Raw genomic sequence first — 20,797 nt, 5'->3', positions numbered from 1 at the left:
CACCTTGATGATTTGCATAATGTACATGTCGTTTCAGAGGACCTGTAGTATGTTTCAGCCTCTAAGTACTATCAGTTCTGTCACAAGTTTGACATATTTTTTGGTGAATCTGTTTGTTTCATGATGAGCTGTGACTCTTAGGAGGCAAAAAGGCAGTCAGGAGACTGCCTGGACTTTCCAAGATTTAAAATGTTTCAAGAAGCTTGGAATAATTTTGGGGAAGGAATGAAATAAGGGGCACACAAGTTAGATACTGCCCAACCTGTCTGCCATAGATCTTCTGAATAAGACGAATAGTTATATTGATGTAAATCTACATGAGAAATAAGAACCCCTTTAATTTTTTAATGAAATTTTAATGTGTCACATAGTGTTCATTGAAGATACTAAAACGGATAACATAGATGTTTTGGGAAGCTATAGAAATATGCTCAAAATTACTTCATTTCAAAAAGCTTGAATTTGGTATTGGATATTTATATATACAAAAATTTGGTATTGGATATTTAAAATTACACTTTTTGAAGTACCTCCATAGTTGGTTGCATTTTTCAGAATCTAAAGCTTTAGGTTTTTGCAATAATTTTCACAACAAAGTAGTGCCTGAAAATGTGTGTGACTATTCTTGGAAGTTTTCACCTAAACTTTACTGATTTTTAAGAACAAATATAAATTGATCCATAAACGGTGAAAAAAAAATTGAGCATTAAATTCATCTGATGTAGTGTGCCGTGAACTTGCTTTCTGTAACTGACATACTTTCTTCTTATTAAGGAAGGTAGGATATTTTCTGATAGAAAGATTTCCAAAACCTTTAAGAGTGTAAAATCCTTAAATGAGGTCTGAGGAGCTTACAAGGTTCCTGACTTTGGAAACAATTCAAGTGTTGCCCTATAAAACCTGTATCCTGTACTTTAGTGGCTAAGGCTCAGCTGTGTGAAAGTGTTGCTGAGTCTGATCCTCTGTTATTTATCTCCCCCGCTCTGGTTAACATAATTGAGGCTGATTAAGTTGTCCTTGAGTCCCACCTTGATATATCAGTTTACCCTCAATAGGGAAGTCCTTGCCCCTGAATTGCCTGTGAAAGTACTTCACCCCTTTTTTTTCCGAATCTTTCTGTATCATTGTTTCAGGTGTTATCTAACACCTTTTTCCAGCATGTATAATCAATGCAATCCACCCTTCCTTTTTTTTTTTTTTTTTAAATTACCTTCTCTTTCCAGCTGTTGGATGAAGTCTTAGGGTTTTTGTCTGTTGCTCCAGTTGCCAAGAAATTTGACTGGAAAGTAATGCTCTCATTTCTTAAGTAAAATATATGAACAGCACCTCTGGACAGCTTATTATTTAAAGAGTAAAATTAATTGAAGGATTTTTTAAATTTTTTTTGTAGGGAACTCCAGCTGTAAGAGAAAAAACAGCCTTTGTGCTAATGTACTACAGTTACGTCCTGCTGTATTATACATAGAATATTAGAATATCTCAAGTTGGAAGGGAGCTTAAGGATCATTGGGTCCAACTCCCTGCTCCTTGCAGGATTTCCTAAAACTAAAAGGGACTAAGAGCATTGTCCAAACACTCCTTGAACTCTGACAGCCTTGGTGCTGTGACCAGTGCCCTGGGAAGCCTGTTCCAGTGACTGATCACCCTCTCAGAGAATTGAACTAATGTCCAATCTGAACTTCCCCTAAAGCAGCTTCATTTGTTGACATAGTTGATTAGTGATGCACTGTGTATTATAAACCAGAGGAAAAGGAATAACTAATATTTTAATTTTAGTGTACTCCTGTACTTTCTTTTTTTAAACAAAAACCCCGCAAACGATAACAACAAAAAAACCAACCAACCAAAAAAAACAAAACCCCAAACCCCCACCACAAAAAACCCCAGTACTTCAATTAAAGCGTTAAATTTCTAAAGTTAAACTTCTGCTTGATTTACTACAGCAAATAATATTAAATGCTCAGAATAGTAGATTGCTTTTTCTTAAAATGCTTTAGTCTTTTCCTACAGAAGAGTACTGTTCTAACTGCTAGTATGTAGTATAGTTAAAAATATTAAACCTATTTATGTGTGTGCTTATCCAACACACACAGTGCAGTACACACACATACCATCTATAATGGTAGTAGTAGTAATAATAATAATAAACCAGAACAGAATCTAGGTATCTTTGATACCTAAATAAATCCTGTTATAGTTGTACTGTTTGCTATCTGATCCTGGCATTTTAGCATGTTGGAAAAACATACAAAAGCAATGCTAAGGATAGAGAAGGAAAAAATCTATGTAATCTGTACAAAATGTACAATTAGAGTAATACCCCCTAGGATCTATCTGCTAAACTTACTGCATAGGTTGTATTTTGAGCTATGATAAGTAGTTTTGTTATGTGGCTGTAGCCAATAGCTACCCCACCACCAAAACACAGATAGGATTGAAAATTGCCTTTGTTGATCTGTGCCTAAACTTATAGGGGGCTGAAAATATTTAAAATTCTCTACAAGCCGCATGTACAATATTAACCTTTCCCAACTGACAAGTGAACTTAGGAAAATGGCTGCAAAGATAAGAAGTTTCTTAGCCTTGTGCTTAAAGCTGAACTAAAGGTAAGCCAACATGCAGAGAACATGACACTTCAGTATAGGAAATTTAGTCGTGTACTTATTTTTGTTTAGATTTTGCTAGGAGTAGTGAGAGGGTTCCTAAAGCAGCTTAGCTTTGCAAGATACCTTCACCTTGACTCAAAGTCATGTTAGACTGTACAGGCACAGGTATGCCAGCTTGTTGTGACCATTTGTAGAGGGATGAGAAGTAGTTTAGGCAACTGGGATCAGAAGTTGCTGCTTCTACAGCCGCTGTCTCCTTTGTGTGGAGACTGCTGTGGTCCTGTGTGTCACTGTTAGTCCACTCCTGCATGGTTCGTAATACAGGTCACCTCTGGTCTATACTGTAGAGGAAATTAGCTTGCAGTTAAATTCATTGCGGTGTTGTGAGATCCACAAGAGTTTTGGCATGTTTTCTTTCTCCCCAGTGTTACCTACCCATTGTCACAAGGTCAGAAGTCAAAAATGTACTCTTACTTTCATTTCATTGCACAAGTTGCCTAGGAGATTGCTGTTATAAGAAAACTGGTGAGAGTTCCATGCTGGAGTTTGCTTATGTGCATGCTGTCTTTTATTTTACAGTGTGAATGGGAGGTTAAAACAGCTTCCTATTTCTTCTTCTTCCGAACAAATAGCACCAATTCAACTAAACATCAGTCCTCTCTAGATTGTCCTCTATTATGGCTTAAGTGCAGGAATTAATCTTTTTAGGCTATAACCTGGCAATCTTGTAAGCCTGTTTTCTGCTTCTGTGTAGTGGAAACTTGCTTTCTTGTCATTCTCCATTTTCATCTGATTTTGGGGGAACAAAGAAGGAAGCAAAAATATTGTCTGTCCCCTGTGTTCTGTACTTGTAATTTGTTGCAAAAACAAAGAGATTAAGGATGTTATTAGATTAAAATACCTCATAGATGCTTCATGAGCAAATTTTGGAGATAACTAAAACAGCTCCTCATTGAGAATTAACTAACCATAAATAGAGTAAATAAGATTTGTCATATGCTTGAAAGCTAACATTTTAATTTAACAGGAAGGAAAATTTTGGCAAGAACATAGCAAACATACTAACCCAGAGTCTGACTTCTGGTATTCCCATGATTGATTTACAGATTGCCCATCCACATGGTTGCCTGTTTGTGGTTAGAATAATCCAGAATCAGAGTTTAGTTCAGCATCAGTAGAACAGTGTTTTGTTGTGGTGTTTGTTGTTGTTGTTGTTTTTTAATTTCTGTAGTGGTTACCACATTTCAAAATACCATGGGCAGCATTAGCAAAAATAACTTTTTCTTCTGGAGAAATGAACCAAGGAATGCTCCCAAGCTAAAAGATCCATGGTTCGATTTTATTATTGCACAGAAATTACACACAAATGCAATGTATTTTTCGTGCCTATTTATTAGTTGCCCCTGATGCAAAGCATTGGTTTTGAAAGAAGAGAAACCACATGTTTAATAAGCTAATCCCAGGAATTTTCCATTTTCCGTTTTTTGTAATGTGGCTTTTGTTTTCTGACTGTTACACACATTCAGTTGTATAGAGGGTCTTTAGCAAATGAAGAGGTATGTTTTGAAAGTGCTGGGAGTCCAAAGGTTCTGTTTAGTGATTTTAAAGGTGCATACAGCAGTTTTAAGTTAGAATTTATAAAAATTAGTCTCTTTCTGTGCCTAAATGCAGATTTGCAAATCTGTTTGTAGATGATAAGAATTTTATATTTGTTGGCTACGTACACTATTTTGTGTATGAAGTTCCAATTATTTTGCTTTGAATGTAAATAATAAGGTGTCATAAATGGAACAGAATTTCACACAAAGAAAAGATTAATAGAATTTCCCATTATAATAACACAGTTTCCAGCTGCTGTATTCCAATTTTCCTTTTACTTAACAAGAAAAACAGCATTAGCAACCATGGATTTATTATTCTGCATGCTGACAATAGTTATACTGTGTGCCATCTTGGGCTCAGCAGTTTTTGTTCTGAGTAGTTGTAATCCATTCATGTAGCCTTGTTGTGAGTTGGCTAATTGAACTTTTGAGAGTGGAATTTTTCAGGACACCTTAATTGGGGTAGAGCAGTTTACCAACAAAATTTTACTCTGTTAATTCTTCTGTTATATTTTCTCTGAGAGACAATCCTGTTCTTGAATACTGGCATTTATATTTCTAATGCTGGGGGAGGAGAGGTGTTGATGTTATTATATTTTAACTTTTTTTTTTTTTTTAAATTAGCAACAGACTGTGATGGTGGTGATAATTTTCAAAATACGATCATTGCTCTTTTAAAGACCAGGAACTCTGTTAACTAACAACACAAAAGCAATTAAGCCAAATATCTTCTCTTTTCAAACTTTATTGCATTCATAATGAACATCTTTAGCAGGAAGTAGAGACTGCTAGTGATTGTTGCTGCTTCTATTATGTGTTTATATACCTCTCTGTATTGATACTAATTTCTTTCACAAGACTACAGAGAATTATATAAGCAAGATCATTTTTGTGTCTTACAATGGTTCTGGCAGAGACTCCTGACCTTAATTTATGCTTTTTATCCCCCTTGATAAGAATAAAATCAGTGTTCTGACCCAAAGTTCATGGAGGTAGTGCCAACCTTTTTCAAGATTTTTCTTGGGACCTAGGAGAAAACCATCCTGTATTACTTATCTCCTTTTTTAACTTCCTTTGCTTCAGTAACCAGTGAAGAATGCTTGTATCTCTCACAGGTCTTTTTTTGATGGTTGATAGTTTTTTCTCCTTTTTTTTTTTTGCAATATTTTGCTTCTTGAAGGGTTGCACACCTATTGACAGTATCAATGTTTGCTGTCTCTATGTATACTTTCTGTTCTAATGCAGCTTTTAATAAATTTTTGTTCCTCTTATAATGAATACCATATTCCGTAGTAGTTTGGCAATGAATCTGATGCTGTGTTTTGGAAAACCCTGCATCTAAGTGGACATTGCACTTTCCCAAGTATGATTTTGCTGTTGTTATATACATATAATAGCTGGTTTCTTTTTAAATTGTGTTCTTACTTTTCTTCCTCCTTTTATTTGGAGATATTTGAGGTATTTTTGTAAAAGTCGTCAAATCAGTCCTAGTAGGCCGTGTATGTCTGATGAAACAGGTTTTATTTCTGTTCTTGAAAGATTTCCTTTGGGCACCAGTTATGTGTCATCATTCCATGCATTGCTTTTTTTCTCTGCTGTTAGTTTTTGCCTCTGCTGTGTCTATGTGTGGTTCTTTTGAAAGAGTTTTACGTGCAGTTTGTCTCAGCATAACGCAAGGTGTTTGAGAGGAAAACCCGGTTTATTTGTCAGTCCAGTCTTTCTATCTAACATCCATGTGAATTTATTCATGACCTCTGTCGTTATATGTATGTACAGAGTAACACAGCATTGCGTTCTCCCAGCTCATTAATGCGTGTTCTCTGACCTGGTGTAATCCGTCCCCGTGTCACCTTTGCTCTCCCGAGGTTGGGTTTGTGCTAGTCCTTTGCAGCAGTGCTGTGCTTGCGGGTGCTGAGCTGACTGGGTTTGCTGCCAAGCAGCTCAGCCCTGGGCACTGACTGTCTGCTCTGCATAAATATGAGTTCACTCAGGTTCCCTTTCACAGGGTCACCGTATACAACAAATTGCCTGCTCATGTGAGGGCATCTTTTGGAATGTCATGTCTTCAAAATGATGCTCTGCTCTAATCACTCCATTTGTGTGCAGTATAAACTGACACAGAGTACAACTACTAAAATAGACCCTTATTTGATTGGTAATAAGTGGGATAATCTTTGTTGGATTGAGATGTTTTATGAGTTTAAAGCTGGTATTAGTCATTTGAGAACATTCCTAAGCACAAGAAAAAATTTACGCTAGTACTGGAAGAAGAATGGAGTGAAAGATAATGTGTGTTTAGTGAAAAAATTGGGATTATAACATATCAGAAGGTCCGAAGTATGAGAAATTAATGTGTTTAAGGTGGAACACAAATATACTGGGACATAATTTCATTTGAATAAATTGTTCTATGGTAAAGGTTTTTTTGTTTGTTTGTTTTGTAATTTACATATAGAAATCTCCTTTGACCTGTCTCTTCAGGCCAAAAGCGTAGACCCACACATGCCCATAAAGTGACATAACCTTGGATAATGTCACCATTCTGCTACAAGACCATTACTGCAAAAAGTTACACCATGTGAAATGGTGGATCTTTTTTATGCTAGAACTAAGTCTTCTCTATAGTGTTATATTATGATTGGACTAACAAAATGTTATTTGCTTTGTGGCTCAGGGGAGATGGAGCCACAAAGAGCTTATCACAATATAAGAAATTTCTAGTCTTTAAAAATTAAAAACAGTGTTTCATGTGGGATGTATCTCTGGAAAATGAAAGTACTTGGGCCACTAAGGTATTGTACTATATCTAATTGCTACCCTGCAGCCTAATAACTTGCATTGTTATTATTGTGGTAGATCATATTTTTATTATGTTTATTCTTCTCCCATTTTTAATTTTAACATTTTCATTTTTCATGAATGAAGGTATCTTAAGCATAAAGAGCAAGTAGTGTTGCTGTTTTGGTTTTGTGTGTTCTAGAACTTAAAACGTTTTATGTGGAAGTTGATGGCAGATTATACAGTATTGAAAAATTTAGTTTCTTAAAATGTTGAGTCAGCGTTGATTTTGCATAATTTACTGTTTATCATGGTTTTACCTTTTCAACTATTAAGATAATGAGCAGCTTTTCAGTAACTCTGAAGTTGTCAAAGAAAAATGCCTTTAAAGACATGTCAAAATTTTCTTGAAGAAGTCATCCAAGCATAGTGAAGAGCTAACAGCAAAATTGGATTATATAGTTTATGTTTATTAAACTAAGCCTTGTTTTTCCCTAATCAAAACTCCTGGCTTTAAGAGTTGGCATTCCAGGATCTGTGGCTGGTACCTGTCTGCATTATACTTGTTAAAGCGCTCTCTACATAAATCCTTATGATTCCCTTGCCTCTCCCATAGGCAATAATACAAGATGATTAAGTTTTGTGTTAGCATGGTTCTTCTCTCCTCATTGCCCTGCTTAATTGAGAAATGGCTATGTGTTCTAACTTCGGAGTTTCTACTAAGAGGGGAAGAAGAAAAGCAATGTTCTAAGATTTATCACAAAGCAGTTAAAGTTATTCACCTCTTAACCTATTCCCTTTTCTAATACCGTAGTTCAAAATGGAATAGATTCATATTTTCTTTTTCTTCTTTCTGTTATAATTGCAGCTTTCAGGGACTAAAGAAGATATTCCTGTTTGACCCGAATGTTTCTGTATTTGTATGTAACAAAAAGGAAGGCAGAATACTTATTTTTCTCTGGATACTTTTCAGTAGATATTTAGTTTACCTTTCTCTTCATAGTATCTTCCATACTGAAATTGTGAGCTTTAGTTCTCTGCTTTATATTCTAATTGTATACACAAGAAATTACATTTCATTGATAGTCTAACATTCCTAAGTATAGCCCAAGAGAGTTACAATACCCAGTACCCATTCATTCTTTCTGTGTTGGATCCTACACATACCTTACTTGTCTCCTATTTCTTTAAAGTAGTCTTCTTGTGCTGTGAATTAAAAACAGGCTTGCTTTTGAAAAAAACCCCAACTCTGTAAGTTTAGGCTCAACTGAGATTTGATCTGATCTTCCTAGAAATTGTTCTCACTAACAGCTTGAAATCCTCAACTTATCTGAGTCTTCTTGACTTGGCAGCTGATTTGATAGAGCTTATCAATAACTTTTCCAAAAAAACTTTCTTTACGACATTCTTTTTTTAGAGGTGAGCACAGCATGGAAATACATAATTCAGAAAGGTTGTATTTGTACTCCTGAGTTGTTACAAGGTGCCCAGTACATGGGCAGTGTATTACACCATATCACAGGTGTAATACAGTGTACCTTACAGATACTGCACTTTCCTTAGATAGAAGTAAAGGAGTTGGCACACATGTTATGAAATCCCATAGTTCTGTTTAGATAACAGTAGCTACTCCCTTCCCTCAAGCTATGGAAAAATATTATTAATGATATAGGTCCAGAAGCGTAAATCATACATTCAACAAAATAGTTTACAAATATCAATGATTATAGGTATCATATAAGTGTACCTAATGGTAGTCTAAGTTTGGAAAATGTATTACCGACTTGAATTGTCTTTGGTGGAGCCTTTGAAACAATTACAGACTACCACGGAATTTTTTTTTCACAGAGTGATGATGATGATGCAATTTAATGTCTTCAGTACTGACATTGTAGATGGTTCCCATTCTACAGTAGTTCAAGAGCTACTTAAGCTCCTCCTGTGAGTCCACTGAAGAGAGTTAAATTTTCAAGAGACATGCTGGATTTTCTATAATGCATAGTAATAGGGTAGAGAGCACTGTCAGAAGAAATTCCTCTCCTAACGAAAACAGCTTTAATTTTTGTGTAATTTCAATTTTATTCATTACTGGCAAAATTTTAAAGTTGTATTAAATAGAAGTTCATAATAGAAATGATGACAGGCTGACAGCCCTGTGGCAATACCACCATGAACTGTGTCAACCTAACACAAGGAAAAAAAAACTTCCAACTTCTTTGCTTATGACAAGGTCAGTGACTAAAGGTAACCTTTACATTAGAGAGGGTAGACAGTAGCCATGGTCAACAGTGTTCAGCTCTGTTTTATTTGGTTTCAACAGTCTCTACAACTGGATTCTTTTATTAGTAGTTAGATTTGCTCTTCAGGCAATGGAAAAAAAAAGGCATTTCAGCTTGCTGATGGAATACCAGGTTTGCATTTTTGTGCAAAGTTTTCAATCTCTTTGAAAACTACTATCCAGTGGTTATTAGAAAGGTGTGACCTACAATTCATTTGCTTCTTTTCAGAGGAGAAGCCTTTGGTTTTTTATTATTATTACTGCAACTTTTACACCTCACAATTATTTTTTCCTTACATTTAGGAAACATGTAAGTTATCCTGTTTAACTGGAAATGAAGCTCTAACTGTATGCCTATGACAGGTTAGTTATTTTAACGGTTTAAAAACATAATGAGTCAAAAGGTATGGGACTTCTTTATCTAAAAGTCATTTAGGTTTGGTGGCTCAGTTCAGTGTATGCAGCAAATGAAGCAGGCAGTTTCTCTTGCTGATTGTAAGCTTGATTTTAGATCAAGCAAAAGGAAATTACTGAAATGGGGTTAGGGAAGCTATTTATTGAACAGCAGTTGTTACAAATGGTATTTTTCAGAGTTATTTTGTGAGGTAGACTCATGAGTAGAAGGTGACTTCTACTTCATTCTAGATTTTGTATGTCAAATCTGTTTGGATACCACTGAATACAGCTGTTCATATTTGGTTTTATACTTATTATATAAAGTTGCATAAGTGATACTTCTATTAATTGTTTCTAGCTATAGATTTTTTCCATACCTTGTAAGGTGATGGAGGCTAATTTTTTTCCTAATTTCCTTAAACATCTTGCCCCTTGGTAGCAGCTACCTGCAATGCACCTTGAAAAGCAATTTTCACATTTATAAGCAGTATGATAGAAAATAAATTTTTTCTTTTTTGTAAATCTAAATTCAGGTTAGATTCTGTGGAATTGTAAATGTATACCTTATTACACATGTTTATATTCAGAAACTGTGAGCTTGTTTGTTTCTTGCTTGTACTGTTGTGACTTAATTGATTTCATTAGATTTTTACCTCATTCTGAGTAGTGAGAGAAAGGCGACTGGTTTTTTTTTTTCCTTCTTTAGATTTTGGATGGAGGGAAGGAAGTTGGGGCTATTATTGAAAATAAAGTAAAAAATCTCCTCTGTCTACTTATTGAGCATATAATTTACCAGCCTGCCTTTTGCAAGCACTGTTGCAGTAGAACTAAGCACACCCCAGTGTAGTAACTCCTGTGTCAGGCTTATTAAATTCCAGCCACAGGAGAGTGAAGCTGTTTGTGTCTCAAGATGTAAACTTTGACCTCAGCTTGCAGAACTGAGGTAGAAGGAAAGAAAGATTGAGTGAAAGTGGAATGACTTCTAGTTCAGTTCACAGTATCTCTTTTTATTTTTATCACATTAGTCATATGGAAGATGAAATGATAGACTAAAGTTTCTTGCACCGTGTGAGTCTCCGAACACATATTTTTTATTTCATTTAGCTGGATGTACAGCGGCGTTTCTTGTAACTCTAAGCTGTCACACTCAAAACAGAGTCATAACATAACATTTCCATTATGTCCAGAACCACTCTCTAGCAAAAGAAGATTCAGCCTCTCCCCTTTGAGATAGCTGAAAATATAACCTTAATAGCTACTGTTGGAGAGTCTCCTTCCAGCTTTCTGTTTCTCCTGTAGTCCTCATATGAATTGGGTTCACTGACAAGTTGGTGAGATTTTCTATCTGAACCTTTTAGTAATCACTGTATTCTTACAGGATTGTAGTGTGGATAAGTTTTTTGTCTTCTTATAAAACATCTCTGATACTGCTTTATTATTTCCCCCCTGTTTTAAAGGAGATAGTAGAGTTTAGGTTAAATGGATTTTGATGTTTGAAGACCTTTTGCTAGTTTAGAATTGTCATAATATGCTAAAATAATACAAAGTTAGTTTGATCCAAGCATGGGAGTTGAGAGTTCTCACTCACCTCCTCTCTGCCAGGAAATACCACTCTTAGAAAAGCTTTAAAAGTTAAAATATTTTTACTTGAAAGTGAGGACTGGGTCCAGTACATAAACCTTTAGGCACCTAATATGTGCCAAATTTTTATGTTCTGTGTGCCACTTCTACTACAAGAAAATAATTTTTATGTGCAGTAAAGAGATTTATGCAGTTTTTTGCAGATGAATGTCCCTGGGATGGTTTCAAAATGAGGTGATTTGAAACCGTTTCACAGGTATTTTCATCAAATGTTTAATTTTGAATTGTCTCTTCCATCTCTTACAGGAACTGTAGTCAATGCCTCATATTTATATTTGTTTTTCAGGCTTCCTAATCAATCTGCATCTGCCATATTAAGTAGATAGGAAGTAGAATTTTAAGGAAACAATTTTCACAACAGAGACCTAGCTTAAAATATGCTGATAAGATTTTACAGTTAATAAAGGCTGTTTTTAGTGTGATATATATACTGGTATTGGGGCCCCTGGTGGTCTAGTGGTTAGGGTGCAGGACTCTAACCACTGCGACCCGGGTTCGATTCCCAGCCCCCCGGGCAGATGGAGCTCGTCAGCCTTGTAAGGCAATCCATCTAAGAGAAGGTCACTCTAAACAAACCTACGTCCTGGGGACCTCACTGCCACTGTCCAAGCTTGCTCGGCCCCGGCAGATGAACCTCAGGATTAAAGGGTGGGCTCAGTTCAGCGCACGCTGTGTCTCACCTAAAAAATCCACTGCGCAGGCTCGAAGGGTTAATGACCTTTCCCAAATCTTCGCTCGCGAAGACTGGCCATTATTTATTATATACTGGTATTACTAGGTAGACTAAATTGTCTATACAGAGAGGCTAAAGTTTTCCAGCAAAATTTCAGATACATACTGGGAGGAAAACTATACCTCTCTTCAGTAGCAGGTCTGAGAATTAGTGTGTTAATACTCATGAGAAAAATAAAGAGAATCCCATTATAAAACTGTTATTGCATACTGAACTCTGTGTCAGTTTATTGGGGAATATTACAAAAGGCTAGTACAGAAACAGACTGCAGCTGAGTAGCTTAATTTCCTGGGAATAGGAAGAGTTCCTTTTGCCATACGGGGTGTTCTCAGTGCACGGCATCTGCAGTTCAGATTTTGGAGTACAAATGGTATTTTAGCTCAGAAACACAAAAGCATTGTGTGTTGGATGGAGCTTTGAGCAACCCGACCCAATGCAAGATATCCTTGCCCCTGACAGGGGGGTTGGACTAAGTGATACTTCAAGGTCCTTTCCAACCCAAATTTTCTGTGGTTTAGGTACCTATCTCTCAGTGGCTTCGATGGGTCTTAGTTAAAAGCTTCCATGGCCAAGTATAAGTTTTTATTTCACTCTGCTAATTATAAGCAAGCTGATTATATTGTAAAGCAAATTACAGTCTTCCAGTAGTTCTGTGCTTCTACTCATCTTGTTAGGAAAAAAGAAGAACTCATGTACCATCATTCATGATAGCCCACTAACTTTGAGTGGTCCTGCTTTGGGCTGCAGGCTGTATTTGATCTGAGAGTCAGTTAGGACTTGCCTCTGGATTACTGCTAAGTCTGGAGGTAGGACAACTCTCACAGTCTCGGTGTGAAGTTTTTCAGCGCTCTGTGATAATAACCTCTCTGCTCTAATCCTCAGCCCCACATGAGAGGCAAGGGCTGTGGTCATGTAACTTCAAAGAAGCCTGTGGCTCACCTGTAGGAAGTCCACTGTTATGTGGTATTGGAATTTCATTATATTGGTATCTATACCATGGTTTTGAGGTTCCTTCTACAGTTTTCAAACAGGCATTACAGCTTATAAAACAATTTTCAGTTTGCTGTATCACACTTATGAATCTCAAAGATCTGATTCTCCTTTTTTTTCTTTTTTTTTTTTTGTAATTTAGGTTATGGTTAGGATTAGGAGTTCTTGGTATATAACTGTTAAAGAGTCACTGTGATTGGGTCTTGCAGTATTCTGACTCTTTCCTCTTGATTGTAGATCGTCAGCTATGATGGGACATCCTCACTCTGGTAGAATCAAGCTATTTGATGATGTTTGATTTTCTGCTCTTGGTGTTATCACCACAGAGAAATTACTCCATCAGCAGATTTACTTCAAAAATTTTGGGTGCTCTTGAGTGGACAGAAGCGATTAGTTTTATTAATCTGTAGTTCTTTACACTTCCTTTGTGTTAGTATGTTTGACACTTTGCTGCAATTAAGTTTAGAACATTGTCCAAGATCATAGTGGAAAAATAATGGGTTTGTTTTCTGTTCAAGTCACTCTGTCTTTTGAAATGTTTCCACTGTTGAGGAAACTGACTTTTTGACAGTGTTACAGAAAGTGATTTAGAAACATATAACAGTGAAAGTCTTCAATTTGCAACTTGATTAAGCCTTTTATATATGTGTATATCTATCTGTCTAACTACCTATCTATCTATCTATCTGTAGTCTCCGGGGCAGGAAAAAGCTTTCTGAGAATAAGGAAATCAGTATTTTTAAGAAAGCTATGGTGTGCTGAAGAGAATTTCCTGTATGGTATCATTTTGTTGGGGTTTTTTTGAGGAAGGAAAAAAATTTTCTGACCCTTCTTTCCACTCTGATGACTATTCTTTTTTCCATTGTTGCTCTTTTAGGTTGTCGGTTAAACAGAACAGATCTGGGATGGTTCAGGGAAGGTTATGTTTTTTATAGCTTTTCCTCAAGAAAGTATATATTTGTATTGGGTGTGTGAAGCAAGGTTTTGGTAGTTGGAAGGGGTGGGTTGTGGGGTGGGCTGTTGAGGTGGCTTTGTGAAAAGCTGCCAGAGCTTCCCCAGTGTCCAACAGAACCAATGCTAGCCCACTGCAAGATGGATCTGCTGCTGGCCAAGGCTGAGCCCATCATCTGGGGGTGACAGATTTAAGAAGGTAAAAAAACTGCTGCGTAACAGCAGCAAGGACAGAGGAGCAAGAATATGTGAGAGAAACAGCCTTGCAGACACCAAGGTCAGTGAAGAAGGAGGGGGAGGAGGTGCTCCAGGCGCTGGAACAGAGATTCTCCTGCAGCCTGTAGTGCAGACCATGGTGAGGCAGCTGTGCCCCTAAATCCCATGGAGGTCCACAGTGGAGCAGATATTCACCTGCAGCCCCTGGAGGACCCCATGCTGAAGCAGGTGAATGTCTGAAGAAGGCTGTGATCCTGTGGGAACTGCACGCTGGAGTGGGTTAACTGGCAGGACCTGTGACCCTGCAGGGCACCCATGCTGGAACTGTCTTCCTGAAGGACTGCAGCCTCTGGAAGGGACCCATGCTGGGGCAGTTGGTGAAGAACTACAGCCCATGAGAAGGACTCAGACTGTGATAAGTTCATGGAGGTCTGTCTGCAGGGGCAGGGACCCCACAATGGAGCAGGGGAAGAGTGTGAGGAGTCCTTCCCCTGCAGAGGAATGAGCGGCAGGGACTTGATGAACTAAAGGCAACCCTCCTTCCCTGCCCACCTGCAGTGGACAAGGTAGAGAACTTGGGAGTAAAATTAAGCCCAAGAAGAAGGGATGGGTGCAGGGAAGGTGTTTTAAGATTTGATGTTATTTCATATTCCCCTACTCTGATTTGATTCATATAATTTCCCCAAGCTGAATCTGTTTTGCTTGTGATGGTAGCTGGTGAGTGATCTCTCCCTACCCTTATCTTGACCCACAAGTCTTTCATTGTATTTTCTCTCCCCAGTTCAGCTTAGAAGGGAAGTGACAGAGCAGTTTGGGTTGGGTACCTGACATCCAGCCAGGATTAACCCTCCAGAATTTTCACTAAGAAGATATCGTTGGTTATTCTTCTGCTGAATTTGATAATACAGTGATCCTTCTGGTTTCATCTATTTTGTGTGGTATTTTATCCACATACCTTGGAGCACCTAATTCCGAAACAACTTTATAAACCCTGTTTTGTGTTCCTCGGGTCAGTGAACTGCTGCTATGTGTTGTCAGCAACATCTCAAGAAGAGGAGGTACCCCCTTGGTGAAAGGCTAACTTCTTGTGAACATGTTATAAGCTGATAGTGTGTTCAGAGCTGGCAATTGCTCCTCTGGTTGAGAACATTCCTTGTGTAACACTGTTGCCTTGGTATAGTCGCTCATATGTTAATGGTGGTGTAACTGTGACCTGACTCCAGTCTCCTCATACACATTTTAAGAAGCTGCTTCACTGTTAACTGTAGGTTTTGATCCTACAGGCGGGATTTTTTAGGCACCATATCAACTGCTGTTTACATAGTTCTATTTTTAATGGTTAAGGCTCTTCGTGAGAGTTTAGGAAAGCATATCAGGCAGTTTCTGTGAATCAATAGCTTTTCTATTTTTAAGCTAATATGATGCTGTCACATAGGTGATGCTTAGTAAGTACAGTTTTAGAATGTTTTGCATTAAGTCATATATATTGCCTGCTATTTCAAAGTTGGATTCCCTCGTGCTCTGGAATTGAAATACGGACTTCTCTTTACTTTTTCATGTGCTATTTTGTATTGTGCCAGAGTATTTGTTTACAGTTTCACATCAGAAGAACGTTTGCATGGTTTATTCGTGAACTGTTTCTTTCACTTCCCTGTGGCATTAAAAGGAAGGATAAGGTGTATATGAGAATACAAGATAGCATTAAGATAGGTCTGCTATATTAATGTAAACTGAAAGCCTTTTGAATTTGTTCAGAAGCTTCTTTCCCTCTCCATAAAAGTAACATGTTTTTCTGCATATAAAATGAGAAATTGGCTTCCTCTGTAGCTGCCATTGAAGAATTCTCCCAGTAATATAAGCCCAGAGGGGCAAATACGTGATACTCATTTGGGAACAGTTCCATGCAGCTGCTATTGTTTGGGCACCAAACGTACTGTCTTTTTAGACCTGTTAGCAACAACCTGAATTCATAGTAGGATGTCTGAAATCAGAGAAGGGCAAACAGATTGACCGCACTGACTTAGCCAGTGGCAGTGTGTTTCTCTGGACTTAGTGAAGTAATCACTGTGTAACGTATTCATCTGTCTTGGAGTGTACCTATATTAATATTCAAGTACAATGAAAAAAAGAAGAAGGTTTGCAAAAATTAAAGCTCCAGAATACTTCTACCTGCTCCTTACTAAAATGAATAATGGATCATTTTCAGTGACTTTTTCTAAGCGCTAATCAAAAATATAATGATGTGCAGATCACTACTCAAATTGGAAGCAGTCATTTTAATTTTCAGCAATTATAGTAATTTTTTTTTTCTTTATCTTTGGAGGTCATGGTTTATCAGTCATGTAAAATGGTTTACTGAATAACTTGCTCTTTATAACTACCTCATGATTTTGAAGTAGCTATTATTTGGTGTTTAGTGTTTATTTTAATAGAGACTTCACCTTCCTTTAACTTCCAGATGAACTTAAGTGGTACTGGTTATGAGAGTAGATCAGCTGAAAGATTAAAGACATGAATACTGCAGCAGCATTTCCTTTAGTTTGATGGTCCAGACTACCTTTAGGTTCAACCCACTTGGTTGGGTACATCAGCACCACATGCCTTGACATTTAGGCATGGCTCAAATATTTTGGTTGAGCAATGCATGAAAGGAGTGTTTATTTCATCCTGCGACAGTGACTGAAATGGGTGTCTCTAAAATGATAAATTTAGATTTCATTTTTCTTCCTAAGCAAGTTCATGGAAGGAATCGGGGGGAATACTACAGTAAAGAATAGAACATTCCTTTTCCTTGTCTTCAAAGAATAGAACGTTCCTTTTTCTCCTTTTCTCCTCGGGAGGCTTTCTGTGCTAAGCAGTTTAAACCTCATCTCTTTAATGAGCCGTTGAGTCAACAGGCTCCAGGTTGATTTGTATTCACTGGATTGTACTCATCCTGAGTTTTATTCTTTAAAAGACAGCTTTTGCCTGTAAAACACAGTGCTGTACATAGACTATATATAAGTTAATGTATAAAAATATATGCTTATATGCTTTATCTATATATATGCAAGCATATAAATGGATTATATGTATAAAAGTGTATATATATATGTATATGACATAATAGCATAAAAAAATTAATGTGATGTTAGAAAAGTAGGCTCAGGCCCTTAGGGTGTTTGAAAGGCTGAGTTTCGTTTTCTGGACTAGTGCTGTAACACTTAGGCCATTGCTCAAAAGATAATTTCTGTTGCCTGCCTTCCTCATCCCAACTTTTGCTGAACTGCTGTAAGTGATTTTGAGGTCAGCTGTGAAACTGCTGGGTTTTTTCTTCTATTAGCCATCATAGGTAACCATAGTCATGCATTTTTAAACTAGCTTTCATAGTAGTGAAAGTATGAATGAAAGGATGTTGGAAGTGCAAGACTGACCTTTTGCCACAAATTGCAAGATAAAATAAAAAATAAAATTTAAAAAACTTTCCCTTTATTTTCTGATCTTTGCTAAGTCGAGAGCCTTCAGCTCTAATTCTTCGGTGGTTCCAAGTGGACTAAATTATTTTTTTGCAATTTCAGACCTGTTCCAGTGACATTTGTATAGTTGCTAGTATTTTGCATCATATATACTGGTTTTGTCTGTCCTGTTTGACTGCTGATACCTCAAGAGGAAAGTCTTAAATTCTCTCTGAAAGAAATTATAAGGATAGCAGAAGAATGGGGAATGAGTTATGCACTATGCTTTATTTAGTGACATAAAGTATTACTCCCTCAGTGACCCTTTTTATTTTTGTGGTTTGGTGGTTTGGGGCTTTTTTTTTTTCTTTTTTTCCCTTTGATTGTTTTTGAGATGGAACTCTAATTGATAAGTTGTGGATAGTAATATCTTAATTTCTTTTTTGTGTTGAGAGGATGTTCCTTGTTCCGTTCTGTTTGCTGTTCAGTAGCTTTTACCTTGCCAGTGGTTCTTCCTAAACTCTGTGATAGTCCACATACCGTTAGGAATTGTGTTGGATGTCCCACTGTTTGATACTCATATTCTCCGTTATATGGATATTTCAAGAATCGGTTCACTTCTGTGACTGAATGAGCTATGGGCATGTACTGCCTGTGGGGAGAGAGGTTGTAGAATGGAAAGATTGATGAGTGATCCCTTTAGAGCACAGAGACTTATTGAAAGACATCCATTTCCTTGCTTTCACGTAGTGCTGCAGCATTTTTTATCCTCCTGAGTCTCACAAACTTGACACAACTGGTCAGTGAGCTGATCAGCCGTGTCTTTGTATGCTGGAGAGAGAGACAGAGAGGGAAAGGAACCGTGAGTTCATGATCTTGCTGATATTGAAATAGGTGGGCATGAGGACCATTGATTGAGTTCTGCATGTGATACTCGAGACTTGACAAAAGTCAGTCTTTTTGATGGGAAATCTGTCACTACTTTGGCTTTGCCATTACTCTGTTTAAATCCTGTGTTCTTTAAAACTGTTCAGTTGATTCAGTGGGATAATAAGCACATAAGGGTCTGTGTTATATTTAAATCCAGAAATGAGAGAAAATGTGAATGTTGTTACTATTACTATAACTCCATGATTAGAGGAAACATCTGATACTTTCTGGAGTCTTGATTGCCCCCACCATTCCAGCCATTGTATAGATTTGTTTGCAAGTTTACAGTTTATGCTGTACTAAATGCCATCGAGTTGCAAAAAGCAAAGGAAAAATTCACACTTCTATAATTATATTCTGGTTTATAATTATATTTATTTCTTGAACCCCATTTGAGCATTTCAGTAATATGTGTGGTTTTTTTACACAGTTGCATACCCCAAAGAGATTAAAGGAATATTGTGAAAGACTGATAGGAAAGCAAAATCAGTCTCTGTGTTCATTCACTATTGATAGTGATGAAATCCAATGAGATTTTCTCAGTCTTGGGCCACAGTGTTGGTAAAAATGACTGTCTGTGTTTGAATTTGGCTAAATCGAATACTGGAAATGGTACTCTTCTACGTTTAAATAGAAATCTGCCTCACAGGTATGGATACAAGAAACCTATTGCTTAAATTAAAATTCTTCTCCTTAACCATTTCAATATCCCTAAAAAAAACCCCAAAACAACAAAACAAAAACTCTTGCCGAGTTTCAGTGTCTGGGATCTGATTTTGACTTACTAAAATATCTTGAATACACACAATTAAAATTCTGTTTAAGACGGTTTGAACTCCTAGCAGAAGGATAAATCATAGGTGTATTTCATCTGGAAAGCTTAATGCAAAGTTGGGATGGGTTATTCAGACAAAGAACTCAAAACTAATGTTTAAGATGAGCTACAGCTAAAAGAAGCTTTCATGCCAACTAACCCTATCTCCTTGATAAACTACAGATTATTTTAGAATCACAATAACATAATTTTAATAAATTCAGAACATGTAAAACATTCTGAAAAAAATCAAGTTCTGTATTCATTCATGAGGTCATAATCTTCTGTAATAAGCTGTCCTCATGTGTAAGTGATTGCTAAAGCTGAGGTTTAGATACTGCTTTGATGCTTACTGTACCCTCTGCCTAGGTAGATCTACACTTCTAATTCTGACTCTGCAGTGATTTGATCAGATCATGCACTCCACTTATGCACTGTGGTCTGTTGCCAGGTGACCTGTAAGTCTTTCTGAATGCACATCAGCATATTTTTGTGCCAGATAACAAATTGAGTAATCCAGTGCCTCTGTCATTCTTGTCACTTTATTTGTATTTATTGTGACTAGCTTTTGCACACTGTAAACAACACCAGTGGAGCTGCCTGTGCTGTTACATAGAAAAAGGATTGCTATAAAAATGACTAGAAGATAATATGTGACTGGGGAATGAATATTACTCATTCCCAGTGAAATGTAGCAAGTAGATGGACAGAACATCCTGCTGATAATGTCCGTGTGAAAGATATATCAAGAGATGAGAGCTAGAAATGAGAAGAGTATTTTCATTCACCAGTCAGCTATGTGATACTTAAAATGCAGGAGACTTTTTAAATTAGTATCTTTAGCTATGGAATTGAATCTTTCACTTTCAGGTAGATTAACATGTAATTATCATAGAGACTCATAGGAAAATTTTCATGTTCTAGAATTTTTTGTTTCCTTGTTTTGTTTTAATTCTGCTTAGCTTGCTATTTATTATTTAACAGGATGAGGATTAATTTTCTTTCTCAATTTTAAATTTAGAATAAGAATTTTATGTCCTTCAACTGGTGAGTCTGAGATATAGAAGAAAAAACAGTGTATAAGAAAAAAAGGAAAGGGGGAACTGTGAATTTTAAACATTGTATTCTTATTTTACCTTCTCACATGAATTATTTCACTATTTTATTATCTATAAAAATGTTTTTACATGACAAAGGACATGTTGATAAGTGAAGTCCTGAATTTCTCTAAATAAATCTCATAAGAGCAACTTCTTTCTTTCTCTTTCTCTTCTCTTTCATTGCTAAAGTGATAGTAATAAACATACCTTTAGAGATACAGAAGGCAAAGACATGCATGACAAGGAAATTAAAGCATGGTTAACAGCAATAGCTGGCTTTTCAAAGGACACTACTTGAAAAGATAAACAGACTGGTAGAAAAGCCAGTG

The 20,797-nt window shown here is 36.8% G+C and overlaps 2 protein-coding genes across 2 annotated transcripts in view; one reads left to right on the top strand and one right to left on the bottom strand.

Annotated features, from left to right (window-relative positions):
* PUDP (pseudouridine 5'-phosphatase) overlaps positions 1 to 20,797 on the top strand; it is a 78,014-nt gene that overhangs the window by 16,145 nt on the left and 41,072 nt on the right. The gene's annotated exons all lie outside the window — the stretch shown is intronic.
* The window catches only part of STS (steroid sulfatase (microsomal), isozyme S), a 140,842-nt gene that overhangs the window by 119,869 nt on the left and 176 nt on the right, over positions 1 to 20,797 (bottom strand). Inside the window, exon 2 of the mRNA XM_017812292.1 lies at positions 16,360 to 16,362. The gene's annotated coding sequence lies outside the window, so the exon portion shown is untranslated. The remainder of the gene's footprint in view (positions 1 to 16,359; positions 16,363 to 20,797) is intronic.

Source organism: Lepidothrix coronata, unplaced genomic scaffold (genome assembly GCF_001604755.1).
Source record: "Lepidothrix coronata isolate B3197 unplaced genomic scaffold, Lepidothrix_coronata-1.0 Scaffold35, whole genome shotgun sequence".
Lineage (NCBI taxonomy): Eukaryota > Metazoa > Chordata > Aves > Passeriformes > Pipridae > Lepidothrix > Lepidothrix coronata.
This window is presented reverse-complemented; position numbering and strand designations above follow the sequence as displayed.